This window comes from Bos grunniens, chromosome 8, assembly GCF_055505025.1.
Source record: "Bos grunniens cultivar Pamir isolate PY7600 chromosome 8, Bosgru_T2T1.0, whole genome shotgun sequence".
Lineage (NCBI taxonomy): Eukaryota > Metazoa > Chordata > Mammalia > Artiodactyla > Bovidae > Bos > Bos grunniens.
The window spans coordinates 7809839-7836142 of record NC_141172.1 but is presented as its reverse complement, the minus strand read 5'-3'; the positions used below and the strand labels follow the sequence as shown (position 1 = coordinate 7836142).

Genomic DNA, 26304 nt, shown 5'->3' with positions numbered 1-26304 from the left:
AAATTCCTCTGTAGGGGTAACTCCTCTGAGGATTTAGTTGTTAGTGTATAAAGATGCCCAGGAAGCGGTCTGGGATGGACCTGTCACACAGCTGATGGCCTCAGATTAATTGTGTGCATTCACTGTCTATTGTTAAACACACTGCTCCAAACTTAGTGGCTCAAAACAACACGTGTCCTCTCCCAGTCTCCAGGATCTGGAGAGTCAGGATCTCCAGGTCAGGATCTGGCCGTGACTGAGCTGGATGTCAGGTGTCGGATGGGGCTGCCATCTCACCTGCTGGCTCAGCTGGGGCAGGATCGATCTGCTTTCTGTCAGGTGTGTGGCCGTGGGCAGACCTCAGTTCCTCATGGGCTGAAGGACGGAAGGCCTCCGCTTCTTCCTGTGGGCGTCCACAGGGGGCCCCAACATGGCAGCTTCCTTCATCAGAAGGGAACCGTGAGAAGAGCCAGGGAGGGAGGGAGGGAAAAAGAGAGAGAGGAAGAGGGAGAGGGGTGGTAAGTTAATCTTTTTTAACCTAATCTCAGTAGTGATATTGTAATACTTTTACTATATTATTTTCACTAAATTGAGTCACTAGTTTCAGCCCAGTCCCTAGTGGAGGGGTTAAAACCCAGTGTGGTGGGGAAACCAGGAGACACGGTTTTTGGGGATTCATTTCAGAAACTGCCTACCATACTTTGTGACTTCAGGAAAGGAAATGCCTTTGTACCTTATTTTCTTTAGCTGTAAAATGGGATGCTCATGCCTATCTCCTAGAATACCCTGGTTTTTAATGTGTTATCATCAACTTATTTATTCTGTGCTGCAAGCTCTGAACTGGCATTGGAGGGAAAAATGATATATAATATAGAGTCCCAGACCTCAAGCATATTACAGTCTGGTCAAGTACATTAAGTTCATTTTGCCTTCCACTGGCTTGATATTTCCTCCCTTTAAGCTTATGCCACCGAAATATTTGTAGACACAAATTCAGTTGATGCCCAATACCACCACTCCAACTCCACAAGAATTGTCATTAGCCAAGAACATGTGATGAGAAACTTCCATGAGCCAAAGATTTCCTTAACTTGTATTTAGCATTTCCCCAACACAGACTAGATTAGAAGGCTCCATCCAAGGAAGAACGCATGTCCTACTCTGAAAAGAAAAATGCCACTACACCACCATGGGGAGATGGTTTGACTCCTCTGGCTAAAATTAGGGTTTCTCAAACCAGAGCCTCTGGGTCCCCAGGTAACGGGAATTGCCGGGAGCCAGCGTGAGGAACTCCGCCCGTGGCAAAGGTCATGAGGAAGGAGGCTTGACATACGCAAAGGCGGGATTGAGCCTCAGGAGTCCCCCTGGAAATTCTCGAGCATCTACCCCCCAAACCAGAGTCTGCCTACTTTACTGCTTTGTGTTCTCACCTACACCTCTGACTTTACGGGGGGCTGTCCCCCACCAGCTCTTTCAGAGAAGGAGTTAACTTAGAGCTTCAGTTAATAATAATTCCTGGGTGTGACAGGAGTGTTTCAACCTACAAACTCCTCTTAAGGTTCTCTAGCCTGCCTGACAGGCTTGTCCAGCCACATGTGATTGTTCACAGCCTCCCAACTGTGAGAGGCACGAGATGCTCTAAACTTTCTAAAAACAGATTCTTTTGAGAAGTTAGAAAATTATTAGTATAGTATTAGTGGGCTAGTTAGGAATTATACCGGTGGAGGGTTTCATTGTTGAACCAATGTTTGCTGCTAAGTCTCCACATCCCCTGCCCTTATACACATTAATGAATATATAGAAGAAATAAGTATTAACCTTTGATATTAATCATGTTAGACCTTAGGCTAAGCAAATTCTTTCCTTAATTAAAACCCACTACACCCTCACCCTATAGGAATGTAACTTTATCTGGTACCTTCGGAAGGTGGTGTCTGTTTTAAGAATAATCACTCCTGGAGAAATAAGTGTTCTGGTTGACTGACCGCTATCACAAGGAGAGGGTCATAAATTGTCAGCAGGCCCCCTGGCCAGAAGATGATGTAACACCCCTAAGACCTTTGTATACATTTGTATAAAGCACCTGACTTTAATAAATGTCAGGACTGCTGACCCCGTGTGACTTTTGTATAACATCTCAGTGTATAAAAACAGACCCTGGAAAATAAAAAAAGGGGATCAGTTCCTCGAAAGACTGGTCTCCCCATGTCGTTCTTTCTCTCACCTTCTGGCTGAATTCCCATCTGGAAAGTGGAGGCTCGTCAAGCCTACTAATTATGCCTGGGCTTCTAAGATCTGACCAGGGACGGCTTAGTGTCTCCTCTCCTTCGGGAGAACGGGAGGACGCCTGCGGCCTACGTAGGTGATGTAAATTCCTTGCCTTGGAATTTTATTAGCTTTCCACGTAAACCAAGTTATTCAGCCTCTTTTCTCCACTGAATTTTCCTACTGAGCTATCCTCATTCTATTACTCTTTATATCTCTAATTAATATTTAATTAAAGCTATTGTATCCTGATTTACCAAAGCCATCTCCCCTTCGAATTCCCTGGATCCACCGGGGCTGGACCCTGGCAGGGAATAGTATTGGTTCTCAGACTTTTTCTCTTACTATTCTCTTGCCTCTCTTTATTTTCTTCCCTCCCTCCATTCCTGCCTTTCTTAATTTTCAGCATTTTAATAATACTTCTTTTTTTCACTTTTAACAATAATGTTTATTATACAAAGCATTATCATTTTCTCAATAGTCATCACTCATTTATCAACAAACTTACACTGTACTCATTTAATAAATCAACAGTGTCAAACTACACTTCACTACTTTTCGACCTCCAAGCACTCAACTTAGAGACCAACAAAACAGTGCTCGGAGCACCAAAAGGAAAGAGAAGAAAACCTGGAAAGGTCAACTGAGATACTTAGGAGCAGTTAAAGGGGATGGGTGAAGGGAGGAATTAGATTCCCCAGCACCATCAGATTTCCCTCACGGGTCAAAGAGGTTTACAAAATCAGTTTTAAGACATAAGGTTAGAATTAGGGAATCAGAGGAAGCCATACTCTGGGATATTGCAGGTCATCCAAGTTCCTGGGTTGGCAGAAGTAAGAAAAAGAGGGGCAGAGAAGATGGGAATGGGGAGCATAGGAGAGGTAGGACAGACAGGAGGTGAGAAGGACAGAGGGAGAAAGCTGCGCCTACAAGATGTAAAGGTCAGAACTTGTCATGAATTGGAAAAACGAAAAGCCATAGTCACAAATCTGGAAGATGGACTACGGGAAGGGAAAGCCTGGAGTTTTATACCTTCCATGAGATGATGACAAATCCTGAAACCATACAGTGGCAGGCAGTGAGGTGCATTTAAGACTAAATCATCTGTTTTATAAGAGTGACACATTGGCAATCTTGTTTAACTAATTCTACTCTGTGGATTTAAAAACATTATGTGCCTAGAAGATAGCCACCCAGGCAGGTTACACGCCTAACAGGCAATATAGAAGGGCTCCAGGCCAAGTGGGTCTGTAGAAAACAAAATTCAATTAATGTTACTGTCAAGTGAAGAGACAGCTGATTTCATTGTTTCTTCAACCCTTTTAATAATTTCCTAAAGCTAAGCCATTCTGATCACTTGAAATAAGCTAGTATTGCCAAATACTACGTAATCAAATAGGTTGATTGTAATCAAACCCCAATTTTTCCTGAGCCTTAACTGCCTCTGTGATCCGGAACATAGTTGGCAGCATGGAAGTTATTATTACTTTTTTGGGGGGGCAGGGAGGGAACTGGGGATCAACAATTGCCTAACTATATGTGTATGTAAACAAAAGAGATCAAACTGACCAATTAAATTAGCCATTCAGAATCCCTCTTGCCAAAAAGTTATAACCTTGAGACTGATTAAGCAAAACAGGTTTCTGCTACTCAGATGCTCTGAGTCTGGGAAGCACTGGCTTTGATGATAATCCTGATGATAATTCAGATTTTATTTCGATCTTCTCAGGCTCTTCTGTGAAGACTACTCTGCGCAGCAGGAAGAAGCCTCACACAAACGTGTTCCAGGATTGGCGTGGTTCTGTCCAAGGGGCGTCTCCCCACGCTCTTCAGTTGTCCACTTTCTTCATTCTGTTCTTCCTCCTTCAGCCTTTCCTCATCTTTATCATTGTCCTCATCCCTGTGCTTGTCCTGCTCTTCCGAATCTGTTTTGGTTTTTCTTGTCTTTGTTCTTTTTCTTTTGCTCTGAAGCTTCCTTCTTGCCTTTCTGCTCCCTCCTATAAGCTTCCAGAGCTTCTTTTAACCGGGTAAGGAACCGCTGAAACTCCATCTCCTCCATGGCAGACAGCAAATCGTTGGCATTCAGTGTCTTGAGCTTCCCTCTCATCGCGAAGCTGTTGGCACAGGATGTGGCATTAGCACAAAGACGCTGGCGGCGCGGGAGGTGGAGATGTTGACACCGTCCCGGAGCGACTCCTTGATGATTCCGGTGATGACGGCGTTGGGAGGTTTAGGTCCTCGGGCCTCTCCGCCATGGCCGCGGCCGGGGACCGTGCCTGCGACCTCCGCTTCAGGCCCCTACGGCGTCCGCACTTCCCGCATCGCCGTAGTCTGACCCAGCGAGGCTTCCATCCTGCCCCGCGTGGCCCCAGTAATACCTCTTCTTACATTTCTCTCTGAGAAGGCCAACTACAAAAATCTGGGGTGTTGCTGGAATAACATAACACTGGTTATCTCAGAGTGATCTGAAACATAAGATGGTTCTTATTTGTGCCTCTGAAAAGCAAAAACTGGAAACCCAAGTTGGTATTTCCTAATAAATTCAGTTTGGCAGACATAGTATCTTAAGTGGTTAGTCTTTAGAGGACAGGTTGGGACACGTTGCTTTAAGTCATGGTAAATGCTGCCCTCCGGTGGACACATGTGGACATTACACTATGAATGAGGCGCCAAGAGCAAAGGCGCTTGAAAACTTGTTACTGAACATCTTCGCCTAAGGGGGTCTGTTTGTTGTTTTTCTTTTCTCTTGAGGGATTTCTTGGGACCCTGAAAAATTCTGACTTGTCTTCAGAACCACTTTCCACATCCCAGGAGCTAAAAAATATCTGCAATTTTCTGGCTTATAAGTACCAAATCTAGCTTTTATAACTACCTCCTTCCCTCTTGCCTACCTGTGGCTCGCTTACAAACTTCTCTCTTTAGAAAGCAACCAGGTATCCCTATTTTCCAGGGCTCTTAACAATTCCACTCATGTCTGTTTCTTGCTGCTGGGGTAGGAGGTGGAGAACCAAGGGTATAAAGAGATAAAGAGATAGTGAGGAACTTCTTTTCATTGTGAACATCAAGGAGCAAATATAGTTGGGCTTCCACTCTTGCACCAAATATTCAAAGCTATGGCAGACCTAGACAGCATATTAAAAAGCAGAGGCATTATTTCACTGACAAAGGTCTTGTATAGTCAAAGCTATGGGTTTTTTTTAGTAGTCATGTATAGAAGTGAGAGTTGGACCATAAAGAAGGCTGAGCACAGCAGAATTGATGCTTTTGAATTGCGGTGTTGGAAAAAACTCTTGAGAGTCCCTTGGACTTCAAGGAGATCAAACCGGTCAATCCTAAAGGAAATCAACCCTGAATGTTCATTGGAAGCACTGATGCTGAAGCTGAGGCTCCAATAACTTTGGTCATTTGATGCAAAGAGCCAACTAATTGGAAAAGACCCTGATGCTGGGAAAGACTGAGGGCAGGAGAAGGGGATGACAGAGGACAAGATGGTTGGATGGCATCATTGACTCAATGGACATGAGTTTGAGCAAGCTCCAGGAGATGGGGAAGGACCAGGAAGCCTGGTGTGCTGCAGTCCATGGGATCACAAAGAGTTGGACACAACTGAGCAGCAACAGCAACAAGAAAACATGTACAAGCTATTTATATAAAACATATGAGTGCACAAAACCCAAGAAGGCATCATTGCGGCCTTAAATAGCAAGAGAGGTGAGGATGAAGTTGTGTAGACAGACACTTGGATGGAGAAGTAAACTGGGCTGAGTTCCTGGCCCTTCCAAATGTCATGGGGGCTCTGAGAAAGTCTCGGTTCCTCAGTTTCCCAGAGGTAAAATGAGGAAGTTGGATAAAGGAGCTTTAAGGACAAGTTTAGCTAGACTTTTGTATCATTTATAGTGCCTGGATCTTCTTGAAATTGCTATTCAGGGGCACTTCCTCTGAGGATTTAGTTGTTCGTGTATAAAGATGCCCAGGAAGTGGTCTCAATGGAAGTGAAGGTGAAAGTCCTTCAGTTCTGTCCAACTCTTTGTGACCCTGTGGACTATAGTGGTCTCAGGTGGACCTTCAAATATCTGATTGCCTCGTTTTTAATGGCGAGTATTTGTTCTCTATTTTGAAGCATATTACCCCAAACTTAGTGGCTCAAAACAACATGTGTCATCTCCCAGTCTCCGCGGGTCAGGATCTGGCCGTGACTGAGCTGGATGTCAGGTGTCGGATGGGGCTGCCATCTCACCTGCTGACTCAGCTGGGGGAGGATCGATTTGCTTTCCGCTCAGGTGTGTGGTTGCGGGCAGACCTCGGTTCCTCATGGGCTGAAGGACGGAAGGCCTCTGCTTCTTCCTGTGGGTGTCCACAGGGAGCCCCAACATGGCAGCTTCCTTCATCAGACGGGAACTGTGAGAAGAGCCAGGGAGGGAGGGAGGGATAAAGAGAGAGAGGAAGAGGGGTGGTAAGTGAATCTTTTTTAACCTAATCTCAGTAGTGATATTGCAATACTTTCACTATATTATTTCCACTAAATTGAGTCACTAGTTTTAGCCCAGTCCCAAGGGGATGGGTTATAACCCAGTGTGGTGGGGAAACCAGGAGACAGGGTTCTTTGGGATTTATTTCAGAAGTCGCCTGTCATACTGTGTGCCTTCAGAAAAGAATATGCCTTTGTACCTCATTTTCTTTAGGTAGAAATGGGATGCTAATGCCCATCTCGTAGGTCTATGGTAAGAAACACATGCAGAGTACTGGGAATGTAGTAGTTAAGAACTCAGTGACCATTGCTTTGCATGCATTCGCTATTGGAGGCCTTCCATAAAAATAACTGCAGAACTGAATTATCCAGTCTGTTTCATGTTTTCTCCCTCAACAACCTTCTGCTCTCTAAGGCGTAATAGCAATGGGAAATAATGAAAACACTGTGATTTATCTTATCTTTAAAGTTATAAGTCAAAATAATAAAATAATCTTTAAGCCACCAATTATATCCAGCAAAGAAATTAAATAGTCATTGCAGCACTGGTTTCTGTATTTCTCACCATTATATTCCCAGCACCACAGCCTCTGGTTCATGGCAGACACTTAGAAAATATCTCTTGAATTGTATGCTGTTTTGTTTTATAAATGGTTTCTCAAGGAAACCGGTAAAACATGTTGCTTGGACTTAAAGGGACAACAAGTTTCTTGGTACCACAGTGAATATTATTAAAAAGAAAAGAATGAAAACATCATTGTCTTATCTTTATTTAAAGTTAGGGATTTCTAGATGGAACACCAGGAATTTCTGGTCTTTTAAGAAGGAAACTTCCCAGGGAAGGCCATATCTTTAGGGTAAGGATGGGCTGACCCAACAAGGGATCTGTTCTCCAGGCTTCTACCTTCTGGGTGGTATAGGAAACGTCAGACTGTGCCCGGACTGGTGGTTCATTCTCTGGACTCTGCAACAGGCAGGAGCAAATACAAATGCAAATCCCCTCTGGGGATAAGAAGCTTTATCTGAGGCTTCAAATGCTTCCTATAAATATTTCCTCTAGGACAGTTAGAGCACACAGAGGTAATGCATGCAAAGAAGATCAGAACTGCGATTGAGAAGCAGAGAAAACAACAGGATGAGGGCCACAAAGTCACAGGCTATGGGAACTGTCAGGCACAAGTGAGCGACTATACTGACTTATTATGTTTAAATCTACTGCCCAAAGTCAGTTCAGTTCAGTCACTCAGTCATGTCCGACTCTTTGTGACCCCATGGACTGCAGCACACCAGCCTCCCTGTCCTTCAGCATCTCCCAGAGCTTACTCAAAGTCATGTCCTTTGAGTTGATGATGTCATCCAACCATCTCATCCTCTGTTGTCCCCTTCTCCTCCCGCCTTCAATCTTTCCCAGCATCAGGGTCTTTTCCAGTGAGTCAGCTCTTCACATCAGGTGGCCAAAGTATTGGAGCTTCAGCTTCAGCATCAGTCCTTCCAATGAATATTCAGGACTGATTTCCCTTAGGATTGATTGGTTTCATCTCCTTGTGGTTCAAGGGACTCTCAAGAGTCTTCTTCAACACCACAGTTCAAAAGCATCAATTCTCTGGTGCTCAGCTTTCTTTATAGTCCAACTCTCACATCCATACATGATTATTGGAAAAACCATAGTTTTGACTAGATGGACCTTTGTTGGCAAAGTAAATGTCTGTGCTTTTTAATATGCTGTCTAAGTTGGTCATAGCTCTTCTTCCAAGGAGCAAGTGTCTTAATTTCATGGCTGCAGTCACCATCTGCAGTGATTTTGGAGATCACTACTGCCCTCAGTCGGAGAAGGCAATGGCATCCCACTCCAGTACTCTTGCCTGGAAAAATACCATGGATGGAGGAGCCTGGAAGGATGCAGTTCATGGGGTCGCTGAGGGTTGGACACAACTTAGTGACTTCACTTTCACTTTTCACTTTCCTACATTGGAGAAGGAAATGGCAACCCTCTCCAGTGTTCTTGCCTGGAGAATCCCAGGGACGGGGGAGCCTGGTGGGCTGCTGTCTGTGGGGTCCCACAGAGTCGGACACAACTGAAGTGACTTAGCAGCAGCACTGCCCTCAGTAGTGAATGTATGGAGTCCTGACCACCGGTCCACATATTCATAGGTTCTGAGGCTTAGGATGGAGTGAGCTATGAGGTATCACAGGTGGGAAGAGATACACCATTCAAATATTAACCAAAAAGAAGGTTGGTATGGTTTTATTTCTACCAGACAAGATAAACTTTAAGGAAGAAACAAAAGAAAACCTAAATAAGTGGTTATATATACTCTGCTTGCCAACAGGAAGACTTAGTTTCATGAAGGTACCCGTTTTCCCTAGTTTGATCTATAGATTCAGTACCATCCCAAACAAAGGCTTAGCTGGAGATTTTGTAGACAGACAAGCTGAACCTAAAATTTACATAGCAAAAAACATAGGAAAAAAAGTAGTCAAAATAATTTTGGAAAGAAAGAAACATGTTGGAAGATACACATTCCCTGACTTTAAAATTACAGTGCATCTATAGTAATCAGGACAGTGAGGTACTGTTGAAGTAATAGACTGTATATCTATGTGTATGTGAATTAGACTCCCACAGATATGGTCAACTGATGTTTTTAACAAGGTTATTAAAGCAGTTCAAGGGAGAAAGAAGAATCTTTTCAACAAGTAATATGGGAACAGTTGGACGGTCATATGCAACCCCTCTCCCAGACAAACAAATCACCAACTCCCCCCAAAACTGTTGACCCATACCTCAGATTTTATACAAAAAATTGCCTTAAAATACATCATAGACTTTAATATAAAGCCTTAATTATTAAACTTCTCAAAGGAAACAGAGAAAACTTTTGTGACCTTGAGTTAAAGAAACTTTTTGGACATGGCACCCAAAGCATTGTCCTTATAAAAACTGTAAATGGGTTTAGATAAATTAAAAACTGTTTCTCTATGAAAGGTGTTGTTAAGAGAATGAAAAGATAAGCCACCTGCTGGGAGAAAATATTTATAAATCACATTGGATGGCAAAGGGATTGTATATAGAACTCTCAAAATTCAACAACAATAAAAAATAACCACATTTTTAAAATAAGCCAAAGATTTGAACAGATATTGTCAACAAAGATATATAGATGCAAATAAGCTCTTGCAAAGTTGTTCAACATTGATCATTGGGGAAAGGCATATTAAAAGTTCAATAAGATGCTGCTATATACGTAATAGAATGGTTAAAACAAAATACACGTGGCTGTATTTAAAGTGGATAACCAGCAAGGACCTACTGCATAGCACAGGGAGCTCTGCTCAATATTACGTAACAACCTAAAAGAATCTGAAAAAGAAGAGATACAGGTACAACTAAATCACTCTGATGTACACCCGAAACTATCACAATATTATTATTCAACTGTAACATAAAATAAAATGTTGACAAAACAAAGCAAACAAAAACCCAGTAATACCAGCAGCTGGTAACGATGCTGAGTGATGGGAACTCTCACCCATCGCTGGTGGGAAGGCAAAATGGTCCAGCCACATTGGTAGCAATCTGCCAGTTTCTTATGAAGTTTAACATACATTTATCACATCACCCAGTAACTCCAAAGGAGGAAAATAAAACTTCTCTAGCAAACCTGTATGTAAATGTTTATAGCAGCTTTGTTCTCAACCACCAGAAACCTAGAGTGAACTTGAGTGTGCTTCAGCTGGTGAACGGATGAGCAGATCTTGCTCCCAGACAGTGGAATACCGCTTAGCAACACAAAGAACAAATTACTGATATGTACTTGCCACAACACAGATGAATCTTGAACTAGAGCGGTGTGAAAGAAGCCAGAGTCAAAAGGCTGTGTGCTTAATGGTTCTGTTTATATGCTCTTCTGCAGAAGGGAGAACTGTAGCGATAGGAAACAAAGTGGTGATGGTCAGGGCCATCTACATAGGAAAGAACAAAAGGCCTTGAGGGGATGGGATTGTCCGGTATCTCGATTGCGGTGATGGTCACGGAACTCTATGCATTTCCCAGTAACTCTTAGATCTGTACCCAAAAGAATAAAGTTCACTGTTTGTAAAATAAAAACACCTAAGGACTTTAAGGCAAAAAGCAAGAGTCATGTCAAAATGATAAAAGATCGATTCATCAGAAAGACTTTTTGATCTCCAAACCTGCATTTACCTAACAACCGTTTGCCAAATTTAATTAAAGAGAATTTGACAGAATCGTAGGAGAAATAACCAATCTACAATCATGCTGGAAGATTAAAGACCCTTAACTCTCAATAATTGATAGAAGGAGCAGGAGTCACACTGAGCCCAGTAACTGCATAATAACATTTTTTCTCCTTTTTTAAATTAAAAAATATATTTTATTTATTTTATTTTTGGCTGTTCTGGGTCTTTGTTGCTGTGCTTGGGCTTTCTCTAGCTGTGGTGAGTGGGGGCTACTCTCCAGTTGCTACACACAGGCTTCTCACTGTCGTGGCTTCTGTGGTTGTGGAGCCCAAGCCCTAGAACTTGGGCTCGATAGTGGTGGCTCACAGGCTTAGTTGGCCCATGGCATATGGAATCTTCCGGGGCTAGGGATCGAACCTGTGTCCCCTGCATCTGCCAGCGGATTCCCATCCACTGGACCACCAGGGAAGTCCCAGAATAACATTTTCTGAGTGCACATTTTATGTTTAAAATATTTCACTGTGTTCTGGGCTTCAAGTAAATAATTTTGAAGTATCAAAATCACACAATGTTTATATTTTTTAACAAAATAGGATTATGCTAGAAATCAGTAATAAAAATGTAACAAAATGTCTCCACGAATTTGGAAATTAAGAACTGTACATCTAAATAATAATGAATGCAAAAGGAAATGATAATGGAAATTTTAAAATATTTCGAATTGAACAATAATAAAAACATTACATTTTAAAACTTGTAGCAAAAATAGTACTCAGTGGGAAATTTATAGCTCTTAAAAGATATATTCTAAAAGGATAAAGACTGAAAAAAATGAGTTAAGTATACTTCTTAACTAATTAAAAATAAAATAAATTATCAAAAGTAAAAAGAAGGAATAGTTATGATAAAAGCAGAAATCAGTGGACTAGAAAATAGGGAGTTTTGATACAGTCAGAAATAGTTCTTCCAAAAAGATTAATAAGTTTGACAGACCTTTGGTGAGACTGATTGAGGAAAAAAAGAAAAATGTTACAAACAGGCATGAGTGAAAAGGGAACATAAATTAGATATATTTAAAATGAATGATGTAAAGGAAATGAATCCTGAATATTCACTGGAAGGACTGATGCTGAAGCTCCAATTCTTGGTCACTTGATGTGAAGAGCCAACTCACTGGAAAAGACCTTGACGCTGGGAAAGATTGAAGGCAGGAGGAGAAGGTATGACAGAGATGAGACTGTTAGATGGCATCAGCAACTCAACTGATATGAGTTTGAGCAAACTCCAGGAGATGCTGAAGGACAGGGAAGCCTGGTGTGCTGCAGTTCATGGGGTTGCAAAGAGTCGGACACAACTGAGCAACTGAATAGCAAGATATTATGAATAATGTTATGCCAAAAATCAGATGAAATGGACAAATTCCTGGAGAAAAGATTTACCAAAACTGAATATTGGTTCTAGAACAAGATTCTGGTTATGGATACACAAGAAATTATATTCTAAAAGTTGTTGAATTGTACACTTAAAATGCTCGAGTTTGATAGTATATAAATTATACCTCAATATGGTTGTTTAAAATGAAAATTAACTCTGAAAGTAAAAGCAAACCCCCAAATTCTTAAAATCATTGGAAAAATTGATTTAGTAATGAAAAATCTTCCTGCAAACAAAATTCCAGGCCCAGATGGTTTCACTGAAAGTTCGACCCAATTATTCAAGGAACAAATAATTCCAGTCTTACATAAACTTTTTAGAAAATAGACAAAGAGGCTTATTCTAACTCATTTCTGAAGCTGTTATAACCTTGATAACAAATTCTGACATGGATAGTAGGCAAAAAAATACAGCCAACCTCACAGAAGCAGAAGATATTAAGAAGAGGTGGCAAGAATATACAGAAGAACTGTACAAGAAAGATCTTCATAACCCAGATAACCATGATGGTGTCACTCACTTAGAGCCAGACATCCTGGAATGCAAAGTCAAGTGGGCCTTAGGAGGCATCACTGCGAACAAAGCTAGTGGAGGTGATGAAATTTCACTTGAGCTATTTCAAATCCTAAAAGATGATGCTGTGAAAATGCTGCACTCAATATGCCAGCAAATTTGGAAACATCAATAACCTCAGATATGCAGATGACACTACCCTTATGGCAGAAAGTGAAGAGGAACTAAAGAGCCTCTTGATGAAGGTGAAAGAGGAAAGTGGAAAAGCTGGCTAAAAACTCAACATTCAAAAAAACAAAGATCATGGCATCTGGTCCCATCACTTCATTGCAAATAGGTGGGGAAACAATAGAAACAATGACACTTTATTTTCTTGGGCTCCAGAATCACTGCAGATGGTGCCTACAACCATGAAATTAAAAGATGCTTGCTCCTTAGAAGAAAAGCTATGACAAACCTAGACAGCATATTGAAAAGCAGAGACATTGCTTTGCTGACAAAGGTCTGTAAAAGCTATGGTTTTTCCATTAGTCAAGTATAGATATGAGAGCTGGACTATAAAGAAAGCTGAGTGTTGAAGAATGGATGCTTTTGAACTGTGGTGTTGGAGAAGACTCTTGAGAGTCCCTTGGACTGCAAGGAGATCAAACCAGTCAATCCTAAAGGAAATCAATCCTGAATATTCATTGGAAGGATTGATGCTGAAGCTGAAGCTCCAATACTTTGGCCACCTGATGCAAAGAACTGACTCATTTGAAAAGACCTTGATGCTGGGAAAGATTGAAGGCGGAAGGAGAAGGGGACAACAGAGGATGAGATGGTTGGATGACATCACCAACTCAATGGACATGACTTTGAGTAAGCTCTGGGAGATGCTGATGGACAGGGAAGCTGATGTGCTGCAGTCCAGGGCGTCACAAAGAGTCAGACATGACTGACTGAACAACAATAACAACAACAATTTCACATATATACAAAAACTCTAGGCAAAATATTAGCAAATAGGATCCAGCAATATATAAAAAGGATAATATATTGTCACAAAGTTGGTTTATTCTAGTGGTGGAGAAATAATTTTTTTTTTCAGGAAATAGTGTTAGGATGACTAGGTGTCCATTTGGGAAAAAAATTAAGTTGGATTCCTATTTAATGTCATTTACAATAAAACATTTCTAGGTGGATAAAATGAAAGGAAAATTAGTTAGGAGATGTTACAGGAGGGTATTAAATGATCTTGGAATATTTTAAATACTTTTACACGAGACACAAATTTCCTGACCTTATAGTCAGGAAAAGACCAAGTTTTTGACTATATAAAACATTAGGAATTCCTATTTATTAAGATTTTATAAAAAATTTTAAAAGCCACAGAAAAGAAAAATGATATTTGTTTCAGCACATATAATTCATAAAGGACAGGTGTCTGGGACATAAAAAGAACCTCTGTAAATCAATAAAAGGTCAGCTTTCCCCAAATGATGAAAACACTTGAATAAAGGAAATCCAGAAGTCCAATGAACAGATGAAAAATTGTTCAACTTTCTTCGTAATCAAGGAAATGCAAATTTAAACCACTGTAAAATACCAATATACCTTCATGTGTTGGGAGAAATAAAAATGTCCAACAACTATCAAACACTTAAATAAAAATTAATACCAATTCTTTCCAAACTCTTACAAAAAATTGCAAGAAACCAATAGCCTAGAAAAGGAAGGAACACTTTATTTTATGGGGCTAGTATTATCCTGATGGGGCTTCCCAGGTGGTGAAGAACCCACCTGCCAATGCAGGAGGTGTGGGTTCAATCCCTGGGTTGGGAAGATCTGCGGAAGAAGGAAATGGCAACCCACTCCAGTATTCTTGCCTGGAAAACTCCATGGACCGAGGAGCCTGGTGGGCTACAGTCTGTGGGGTCATAAAGAGTCGGACACGACTGAGCCACTGAGCAGCATAAACAATTATCTTGGTAGCAAACCCAGCAAAGACATCACAAGAAAAGAAAACCACAGACCAATCAATGTCATGAACATAGACATAAAAATCCTCAACAAATGACTGGGAACTAGGACTTAATAATAAGTGAAAAGATTATACACTGGGATCAAATGGGATTTTTCCCAGAAGAGGAAGCTTGGTTTAACATTCAAAAATTAATTAATGTAATATGCTGCATCAGTAGACTACAGGACAATAATATGGTCATCTGAATGCATGCAGAAAAACATTTCACAAAACTCAGTTCCTTGTCATGATAAAAGCACTCAACAAACCAGGAATACAAGGAAAATTCCTCAATCTGATAAGGGGCATCTATGAAAAACCTACAGCTAACATCATACTTAACGTGAAAGCTTTCCCCCTAAAATCAGGAACAAGGCAAGGACATTCACTTTCACTATTCTATACATCATTGTGCTAGAGTTAAGACAGGGCAATAACGGAAACCAATGAAATAAAGTGCATACATACTGGTGAGGAAGAAATGAAAGTACTTGTCTGTGATCTGATCTTGTATATAGAAAATCCTAGGGAATCCACTAAAAATCCTTTAGAACTAATAAGTGAGTTCTACATGGTTGCAGGATACAAAGTCAATATACAATGATCATTTGTATTTCTATTAATATACAGTAGAAATGAGCAAATCGAAATTGAAATTAAGAAAACTTTTCCATTTTCAATCGCACCAAAAACATAGATATGTAAGAATAAATTAACAAAGGCCATGCAAGATATGTATACTGAAAATTACAAAACATTATTGAAAGAAATTAAAGGCCTAAATAAACGGAGACATTCTATGCTCATGAATGAAAAGACTTAATATTGTTAAGATGGCAATTCTCTCCAAATTGATATATACATTCAACATAATTACTATCATAATCCCAGTTGAATTACAGAAGTCAGCAAGCTGATCCTAAAATTCATATGGAAATGCAAGGACCCATGACAGCCAAAATGATCTAGATAAAGAAGGACCGAGTTGGACTCACATTTCCTGATTCAAAACTTGCAACAAAACAAAACTTACTACAAAGTGACAGTAATCAAGACAGTGTGATACCGGTATAAAGATAGACGCGTACAGATCAATGGAATAGGATTGAGAGCCCAGAAGTAAGCGTTCATTACCTACAGTTAATTGATTTGTGACAAGAGTGCCAAGATAATTCAATGTAAATAGACGTGTAAATAACTATGGAATAAAATTGGACTCACATCGCACACAATATACAAAAATTAAATCAAAATAGATAAAAGCTAATTGTAAGAGCTAAACTTAAATTTTAAAAGAAAACATAGATGTAAATCTGCATGGCCTTGGATTGTGTGATGGTTTCTTAAATATGATACCTAAAACACAAGCAATAAAATAAAATATAGCTAAACTGAACATCGAAATGTTAAACTTCTGTGCTTAAAAAAACACCATGAAGAAAGTGAAAACCCATAGTATGGGAGAAAATTTTTACAAGTCATATATCTGGTAAGGGATATATATATATATAAGGATATATTGGGTATATATATAAGGGATATATATATATATAGGAGATATATATGTATATATATACACACACACATATATATATTTGGAGAAGGAAGTGGCAACCCACTCCAGTATTCTTGCCTGGAGAATCCCATGGACAGAGGAGCCTGGCAGGCTCGCAAGAGCTGGACACGACTTAGGGACTAAACTACTACTATATATATATATAAAGTAATAAAAAGACAATCCAATTTTTAAATGGGCAATGGATCTGAATAGACATTACTTCAGAGAAGATAAACAAAGGACCAATAAACACATGAAAAGGTGTCCGACATCATTGGCTATGATGGAGAGGCAAATCAAAACAGAAGGAAATATCAAGTCACACCCACTGAAATGGCTATTATAAAAAAGAAAGAGAGCAACAAGAAGAAGAAGATATGGAGAAATTGGACCATCATAGGCTGCTGGTGAGAATGTAAAATGGTGCAGCTGCTTTGGAAAACTGTCTGGCAGGTCCTTAACAGGGTAACCATAGAATTGCCATACGATCAGGGCCTCCACTCCTGGGCTTGTATATACACAAGACATTGAAACATGTCCACACAAAAACTTGTAAATGAGTGTTCACGGTGGCATTTTCATAATAGCCAAAAAGAGGAAACACCTTGATGCTCATCACTGATAAATGGATAAATATTAATAGTCATACAGTGGAATATTATTTGGTATAAGAAATGAAACACTAATTCATGCTATGGTGTGGGTGAAGCTTGAGCAGCAATGCTTAGTGAAAGATGCCAGTCCCAAAGGCCCGTATGATTCTACTTACATGAAATGAAATAAACAGGAAACTCTATAGGGAAAGAAAGTAGGCCACCATGTTGTCTAGGGAGTTGTGGGGATGAGCAGTGATGTCTAAGAGGTTTGGGGTTTTGTGGCAATTAAAACATCCTAAAATTTTAAAATTATTAATTCTTTTTTAAGCTTTATTGAGGTATTACTATTTATTTAAAGTGTATATTGTGATGACTTGATTTATGTATATAAAAATGTTCAAAAATTGTGATGATATAAGCACAGCTCTGTGAATATACTAAAAACCATGAAATTTTACAGTTTGAAAAGGTGAATTGTGTGGTATGTGAATTATACCCAGTAAAGCTGCTAAAAATTTGTTTTGTACAAACAAAAAAAAACCCTCTGAAAATACCAGGTGTCAAGGAAGTTATGGGGTAATGGAAACTCTCAGGTGCTATTCATGGGAGATGCAAATTAGTATAACCATTTTTGTCTTTACTTTTATTTATTTTCTTTTTTGGCCTCAAGCTTTTATGTCTCATAGCTTGCAAGGACCTTAGTTCTCTGACCAGGGATTGAACCCACACACTTGGAGTAAAAGCTGAGTCTTAGCCACTGGACCGCCAGAGAATTTCCAGTGTAACTACTTTGGGAAGATGTTTGGCAGTACTATCTAATAGTTGAAAATATGTATGCCTGTGACTCAGTAATTTTATTCCTGTCTATACCCCTAGAGAAAATTGTATACACATGGCCCAGGATACATTTATAAGAATAACAGCATTATTTGTAATAACTCCAACCTGGAAACAACCCAAATGTCCATCAGTAGAATTTGTAATTTAATTGTGATATAGTCCTATGATAGAAACAGATCAAGAAAGAGAATGAACGACTTAGAACTATTCTCAGCAAACATGGATAAATCTTAAAAACTTAGTGTTGAGGGAAAGAAAGAAGGCACAAAAAATATAGACAGTTCATTTACGTAAAATTCAAAGCCAGCTCAAACTACAGTTTAGCATTTAGGGGTATATCTCTAGGTAATAGAACATTTTAAAAAATACAAGAAAATGATTATTTCAAAAGTCAGTATGGTGTTTACCTTCTCGTTGTGGGGAAGAGACCTGTGGGGGTTTGGGGACCCCCTTCCTTGACCTGGTGTGATTACATAGCTGTAGGTTAATGTTGTTCATTAAACTGTACTTTTGTATGTTTTTGTCTTTTTCTGTATGTAATAATTTACAGTAAAAAAAGGTCAAAGAAAAGCTTGACAGTTTTGGAACTAACAAAAGGAATATTTTGTTAATATTTTAAACTTACTTAAAATTTATTATTTATAGGTATTTGGAGTGAAGTGGGGGGGATTATATGTGCTTACATATTATGCTGCCCTCGTGACCCAGAAGTTGATATATTGCATTATAAAGAAAAGAACTCATTACCAGTAGTGGCTGTAGTGGGACTATATGCTGAGGTTCAGGACTGGTTTAGATGAATGGATGCAAGAGAGATCGCAAAGGGTGATACACAGTATAAATTCCTAACCTTTTGAAGCGGGTGTCAAAGAGGGTAATTGGATTCTCTTCAACATGCTTCTTGTTGCTGCTGTCAGATCGAAAGATACCCTGGATCGATGGAGGGGCTGACCCAGGAAGTCAAATCTCATCTCCTTCGGTAACAACAGAACACACAAATTCTTCCCCAGAGGATCTCAGTCCATGCCCTGTGCCCAGAATGAAGGTCGCAGCTGACCAGCCGGAGTTTGCCATGCAATTTAGGACTAGAGTAGATTCTAGGTCCCAGTTTTTAAATAATTTAACAGTCTGACCGGGGAGACCAAAGGGACATCCTTGAATAGGAATTTTAAATTTTAAATTATGTGGTTTTAATTATAAAGGTATTAGAAAGGAAAGTATTTGTAAATTTCATGCCAGAAAAACTTACAGATCAATAAGAAAAGTATAACCACCTAATAGAAAAATGGACAGAGGACCTGAATACACAGTTCCCAGAAAAAAAAAATTCAAATAGAAATAAGCATATGAAAAGCTGCTCACCTTCCCTCATAATTTACGAACTATAGATCAAAGTGACAAGGGATTCCTAATCACCTATCAGATTGGCAAACATTCATAGGTTTGACAATAGCCAGTGTTGGTGAGTATGTAGGGAAATAAATATTCTTTTTTGCTGGTAGGAATGTAAATGTATTTGCTGCTGCTAGTATTTACTAAGTCCTAATACAGAAAACTAAGATCATGGCATCTGGTCCCATCACTTCATGGCAAATAGATGGGGAACCAGTGGAAACAGTGTCAGACTTTATTTTGGGGGGGATCCAAAATCACTGCAGATGGTGATTGCAGCCATGAAATTAAAAAATGCTTACTCCTTGGAAGGAAAGTTATGACCAACCTAGATAGCATATTAAAAAGCAGAGATATTACTTTGCCAACAAAGGTCCATCTGGTCAAAGCTATGGTTTTTCCAGTGGTCATGTATGGATGTGAGAGTTGGACTGTGAAGAAAGCTGAATGCCGAAGAATTGATGCTTTTGAACTGTGGTGTTGGAGAAGACTCTTGAGAGTCCCTCGGACTGCAAGGAGGTCCAACCAGTCCATTCTAAAGGAGATCAGTCCTGGGTGTTCATTGGAAGGACTGATGCTGAGGCTGAAACTCCAATACTTTGGCCACCTCATGCGAAAAGTTGACTCATTGGAAAAGACCCTGATGCTGGGAGGGATTGGGGGCAGGAGGAGAAGGGGACAACAGAGGATGAGATGGCTGGATGGCATCACCGACTCGATGGACATGAGTTTGAGTAGACTCCGGGGGTTGATGATAGACAGGGAGGCCTGGTGTGCTGCAATTCATGGGGTCGCAAAGAGTCGGACACAACTGAGTGACTGAACTGAACTGAACTGAATTAGTGTTACTAACCACTGAATTCATATTTACTAATTACATCAGTATAATCTTTTTGAAGAACAGTTGGCAGCATCAACTATTAAAAAACAAAACCACGCACACTTTGACTCAACAATATGAGTATTTGGAAGTTAGCTCTTGGATAGTCTCTTAAAAGTATGGCAATGTAGATAGAAGTTAGAAAGTAGTGACATTAATAGCCTTCATGGAGAAGAACTGGGTGGCTGGAGGCCATGCAGGAAGCATGGAGCAGGGATTATAGGAAAGAAGGGGAGGTTTTTCCTTTTTATGCTCTTGTACATTAGGATTTTGAATCATGTGGATGTGTTACTCGTGTTTTAAAAATAAGACTTTAAAAAGGGCCTTCAGTATAAGTTTACCGGGACATTGTAGCAAGAATATAAATGGAATCATACAGGGTTTGTCCTTTTATAACTGACTTCACTCAGCAAAATGTCCTCAAGGTTTATCCATGTTGTAGCTTGTGTCAGAATTGTCTTCCTTTTACAGGCTAAGTAATATTCATATATGTGCTTCCCTGGTGTTTCAGTGATAAAGAATCTGCCTGCCAGTGCAGGAGACCTGGGTGTGATCTCTGGGCTGGGAAGATCCCCAGAGAAGGAAATGGCAACCCACTCCAGTATTCCTGTCAGGGAAATCCCATGGACAGAGGTAGGCTACAATCCAAAGGGTTACAAAAGAGTCAGATAATACTTAGTAACTAACAACAATATTCATGTATATAACATATTTATTACTTCTCCCTCTTGGATGTTGTGAACAGTGTTGCTAAGGACATGGGTGAAAATATCCCTTTGAAACCCAGCTTTCAGTTCTTTTGCATATGTACCAGGAAGCGAAGTTGCTAGATCATATGATAATTCTATTTTTAATTTTTTGAGGACTCACCATACTGTTTTCCATAGTAGTTGAACCATTTTATAATCCCACCGATTTCTCTACTTCCTTGCCAACACTTGTTATCATTTTTTATAGAAGTCTCATCCTAATGGGTGTACATTGATATCTCATTATGGTTTTGATTTGCATTTATCAAAAGATCTTTGATAATATCAAATAACATTTAGATGTGATAACATTGAGATCTGACACTGAACATCTTTTCATGTACCCGTAGGCCATTTGTGTAATCATTTTTGGAGAAATGTCTATTCAAGTCTTTGGTCTTACTTTTAATTGGGTTATTTGAATTTTTTCTTGTTGAGTTGTAGAAGTTCTTTATATAGTTTGGCCATTGGTCTGGGTACTTTCGTCATAAACATCTTTGCCACAAGATCCTTTGCTGCATAACTGATTGGCTGTCAGGCAGTTTTGCCACACAAGATAAAATAATGCAAAATAAGAGAGAGACGTTAAAAAGGGCATAATGAAACATGAGAAATGAGTAACGTAATTAAGAAGTCTTTATTGCAAAATGCAAAATACTTGAATACTTTGCAAATGTGTGGCAATGTTGCACAAAGCGTGGATTTTAGTGTGGGTTGTACCTGAGCACTTTGCTTCCAAGTCTTCCATCCATTGTGTTTTATACCTTTTTTGCTTGTTGATCCATTTCCTTGATCAGCATGGCACTTTTTCTTTTTTCCTAACATCTCTTCCTTCATTAAGAGAGGCATCAACTTCTAAATACTGGGATAAATATTTGTAACTGAGCTCTTTGTTGCTTTGTGCAAGCCTCTACACCATCTTATGCCCATGGTGTGTTGTCACAGGCATTGCTAATGCATTTGAATCATTTGAAACCGAAGTGTCAGACCAAAAATTGTCAAGCAGTTATTTCATCTTTCACAGCAAAACTGCCTTACGGCCAATTACTTCTGCAGTCAAAATTTTTGCAGCAAAAATGCTCGTGGCGTAGTGAAAATACTGAATAGTGTGTCTGGTGTTTTCAGATATATTATTTGTAAAATTTTCTCCCATTCCCTATCAGACATATTATTTGCAAATATTTTCTCTCATTCTATGGGTTCCCTTTTCACTCTGTTATTACCGTTTGATTCACAAGCATTTCGAAGTTTTGATGCAATCCCATTTGTGTGTTTTTGCTTCTGTTGCTTATGCTTTTGAGGTCATATCCAAGATGTCAGTGCCAAATCCAGTGTCGTAAAGATTTCCCCCTATGTTTCTTCTAAGAGATTTGTAATTTGGGGTCTTATGTTGAAATAATACATTGTTTTTTTTTAAATTCCACAAGTCCACATGAATAAGTGGAACAAAGATAAAAATAAAACTAATGGTGAAAGGAATGTTAGAAAACCATCCTTTATAACCTCCAAAGCAATAGTTGATTCAGGTAAGGATCACTGATGGATAAATCCATTTGGTGAGGAATAAGATATTCTCATGGTCTCAAACTTGTCACTCCTTCGAATTTTACTAATTACCAAGGGCAATTAGTTACCAGTGTCTCTTTAGAGTTGACAGAGCTAGGAGTCATCATCTGGACTCAGGAATTAAATTTAGCAACACTGATGGTGGGACACCTTGACATTCTGTGTCTCCTGAAGTGATGTAACAAGAGCAATGAACTATCACTGAGGATGTGGTCTTGTCAAAAATATTTAACTTGAAACTAGGCATGAGGGAATAATCAGACAAATCCCAAATATGAGCTATTCTGGACAAAATAGAAGACAACCAGATAAATGGCCCATGCTTGTCCAAAAATACCATAATATACTATAATATTAATATATAATAATATAATTCTTATTGTCATTATTCAGTTACTTGGTTGTGTCCAACTCTTTGAGACCCCATGGACTGCAGCATGCCAGGCTTCCCTGTCCTTCACTGTCTCCCAGAATATGCTCAAACTCATGTCCATTGAGTCAATGATGCCATCCAACTATCTCATCCTCTGTCACCCCCTTCTCCTCCTGCCCTCAATCTTTCCCAGTATCAGGGTCTTTTAATTTTATACTTGTAATTATTTAATAATTATACTAAAAAAACAAGGAGACTGTTCCAAATTAAGAGAGCAGAAAGACATAATAAATGCAATGCATGACATTTGATTTGATCTGGGATCAAAATCAAAACAACAGTAACAACAACTCTAAGAGATATTCTTGGACAACTGCAGTTCCTAGAGTGATCCCAAGGACATAGTAAGAATCTGATAAATATTTGTTGAATGAATTCCTGATGGTAGTAGTTAGTGGTGGTGGTTTGGGTAGATGGGGCTTTGGTCATAGCTAAATACCAAGATATACTAAGTTTATGTTATTACTCTTATGTTCTGTGCTGTGCCTAGTCGCTGAGTCATGTCCGACTCTTTGCAACCCCATGGACTATAGCCCTCCAGGCTACTCTGTCCATGGGGATTCTCCAGGCAAGAATACTGGAGTGGGTTGCCATCCCCTTCTCAAGGGTATCTTCCCAACCCAGGTCTCCTGCATTTCAGGCAGATTCTTTACTGTCTGAGCCACCAGGAAGCCCTATTACTTTTATACTAATACATAAAATACAGTGAGAAGAAAATTCATTGTTAATAGATGCAGAGAATAACAAGGGAAATTTTGGGTAGAGAAAATGTAGCTAGGGGAAGGACCTAAGGAAGAAGCCCTGAGACTCCATGCCAGTGATAAGGAGCTAAAGTCAAAAGAACATTAAGTGTGAAATGAAAGGAGAGGCATTTCTGGAGGAGGAAGGAGTTTTGTAGCAAAAAGAAAGAAAATCCAAAAGAAGAAATGGAGGGCATTAAAAAAAGAATGCATGAGCCTCTGATGGGGAATGTTGATGATGGGGTGGCTGTGCATGCGTGTGGGGTCCGCCAGAAATCTCTGTACCTTCTGCTCAATTTTTAAAATAATTTTATTTATTTTTGGCTGGGCTGGGTCTCTGTAGCTGCATGGGCTTTCTCTCGGTTGCAGTGTGGGCTTCTCCTTGAGGTGGCTTCTCTTGTTGCAGATCATGGGCTCTATGGCATGTGGACTTCAGTAGTTTCGCCACATGGGCTCAGTAGTCATGGCTCCCAGGCTCTAGAACACAGGATCAGTCATGTGGAATCAGCATGTGGAATCTTCTCAGCCCAGGGACTGAATCCTGCATTGGCAGGCAGGTTCTTTACCACTGAGCTGCCAGAGAAGGCTTGTTCAATCTTTTTATATTAATTTTTATTGGAGTATAGTTGCTTACCTTCTGCTCAATTTTATAGTGAACCTAAAAGTGTTCTAAAAAAGTAAAGTCTATCAAATAAAAAGTGAGGAAGAAACAAAGCATGGAAGCAGGCAGTGACCTTTTCCTCTCCCTAAAATGTCTCTTCAAAGAAAGAAGCAGCTATTGATGAGCTGTAATTCATTCCTCGACTTGACATTTGGAGATGGTCGGAGAAATGCTGCCATGATCTATCTGGGGGTTGCACGCTTCAGCCTGCCTAATCCCAGATGGCCGGAAGGGGTGGGTTTCTTTCATCCTGACTTCTTTGAAGATGCCTTTCAGGAGAGGATCCCACGGCCTCGTAAGAACACAAACGGAAAAGTGAGTGAGCTTCCCCAGGAGCAGGAAGGCAATCTGGGTGGAGTGGGGGGTGTGGGGCCTTGACGCAGGGTTTCTCTGGTGACCTGTGACTCCACCATTGTCACATCCTCAAGGCCCTGTGGACACATGTCCACGCAAATACCATTCCATCTCGGCAGACATCCATCCGGCAAGAGCATGTCCATGTGCCCATGTCAGGGCTGATCCACAAGATCTGTCCAGCAAAAAAAGCAAGCAGGCTCTTCTGAAACCAACTTCCAAGAAGCAATAAGCCTTTCTTGTTTCTCCTGGGGACACCCATTGGCCTACAGGTAGTAAGCATTTCACGCAGAGAGAAGGAATTGGAGGGTTCAAGGTTATCAAGAGGGTTTCTCAGGTGGCTCAGTGGTAAAGAATCTGCCTGCTGATGCAGGAGACATGAGTTTGATCCCTGGTCCGGGAAGATCCCACAGGCAGTGAAGCAACTATTGAGCCTGTGCTCTAGAGGCCCTCGAGCTGCAACTATCGAGCACACGGGCTACAACTACTGAAGCTCATATGGCCTAGAGTCTGTGCTCCTGTGCCCCGCAACAAGAGAAATCACTGCATAGAGAAGCCTGTGCACCGCAAGGAGAGAACAGCCTTGGTTTGCAGCAACAACGACCCAGCACAGCCAAAAATAAATACATACAAATTTTTTTTTTAAAGATTCATTAAAGTTTTTCAAGAGTGAGAGTGATCAGGGACTTCCTTGGTGGTCCTGGTTAAGACTCCATCCTTCCAATGCAAGGGGGTGTTGGTTCAATCCCTGGTCAGGGAACTAAGTAAGATCTCATATATTTCAGGTTGTGGCCAAAACAAAAGAAGGAGAGCGATCATGCTTTGGTTTAAAATCTTTCTGTATTATTGGCCCCTTTTAGCAATATTTGCAAAGCTACTTTATCTATTAGGATCTATAGTCAAACTATAGATCCACACTATAGACCGGTATTTTCGTCATCTGATGCAAACAGACACTCATCGGAAAAGTCCCTGATGCTGGGAAAAATTGAGGACAGAAGGAGAAGAGGGTGTCAGAGGATGAGATGGCTGGACGGCATCACCAAGGTAACAGACATGAACTTAGGCAAACTCTGGGAGATGGTGAGGGATAGGGAGGCATGGCGTGCTGCAGTCCATGGGGTCACAAGGAGTCAGACACGAGTGGATGACTGAACAGCAACGTAGTCACACTGCCTGATGCCTATCGGCTTCAAAAGAGCTTAAAAAATGCCCGATACCTTGGGGGCAAAAAAAGTCTCTCTCTCCAAAATTAAGAGAAAAGAAACATCAGATGTTGAAGTATTCACAAAATACAACTTTAGATCTATTGAATGAATTATTAAATTTATTATTTTTCAACTTTCATTATATTAAAGAACTATAAGCAAGGGGGAGGAAGGGCAAGGAAGGGAAGGAGTGGGTTTAGGAAGGAGTTTGCGTTTAGCAGAGGCAAACTAGTATATACAGGATGGATAAACAGCAAGGCCCTACTGTATAGCACAGGGAATGATATCCAATATCCTGTGACAAACGATAGTGGAAAAGAACACGGAAGAGAAAATAAACATGTATAACTGAATCACTTTTCTCTACAGAAAACATTAACACAGCACTGTAAATCAACTATCCCTCAATAAAATTTTTAAAAATGAATTAAGAAGAAACAAACAAACAAACCTATCTGTGAATTTG

General features: G+C 40.0%; 1 long non-coding RNA gene and 1 pseudogene across 1 annotated transcript in view; both read right to left on the bottom strand.

The window, feature by feature from the left end:
• LOC147366623 (uncharacterized) overlaps positions 1–26304 on the bottom strand; it is a 65715-nt gene that overhangs the window by 9678 nt on the left and 29733 nt on the right. Inside the window, exons 2-3 of the long non-coding RNA XR_015169407.1 lie at positions 6482–6642; positions 277–420 (exon numbers count right to left, since the gene is read on the bottom strand). This is a non-coding gene — a long non-coding RNA (uncharacterized LOC147366623). The remainder of the gene's footprint in view (positions 1–276; positions 421–6481; positions 6643–26304) is intronic.
• LOC147366624 (DNA polymerase epsilon subunit 3 pseudogene) lies at positions 3803–4499 on the bottom strand (annotated as a pseudogene).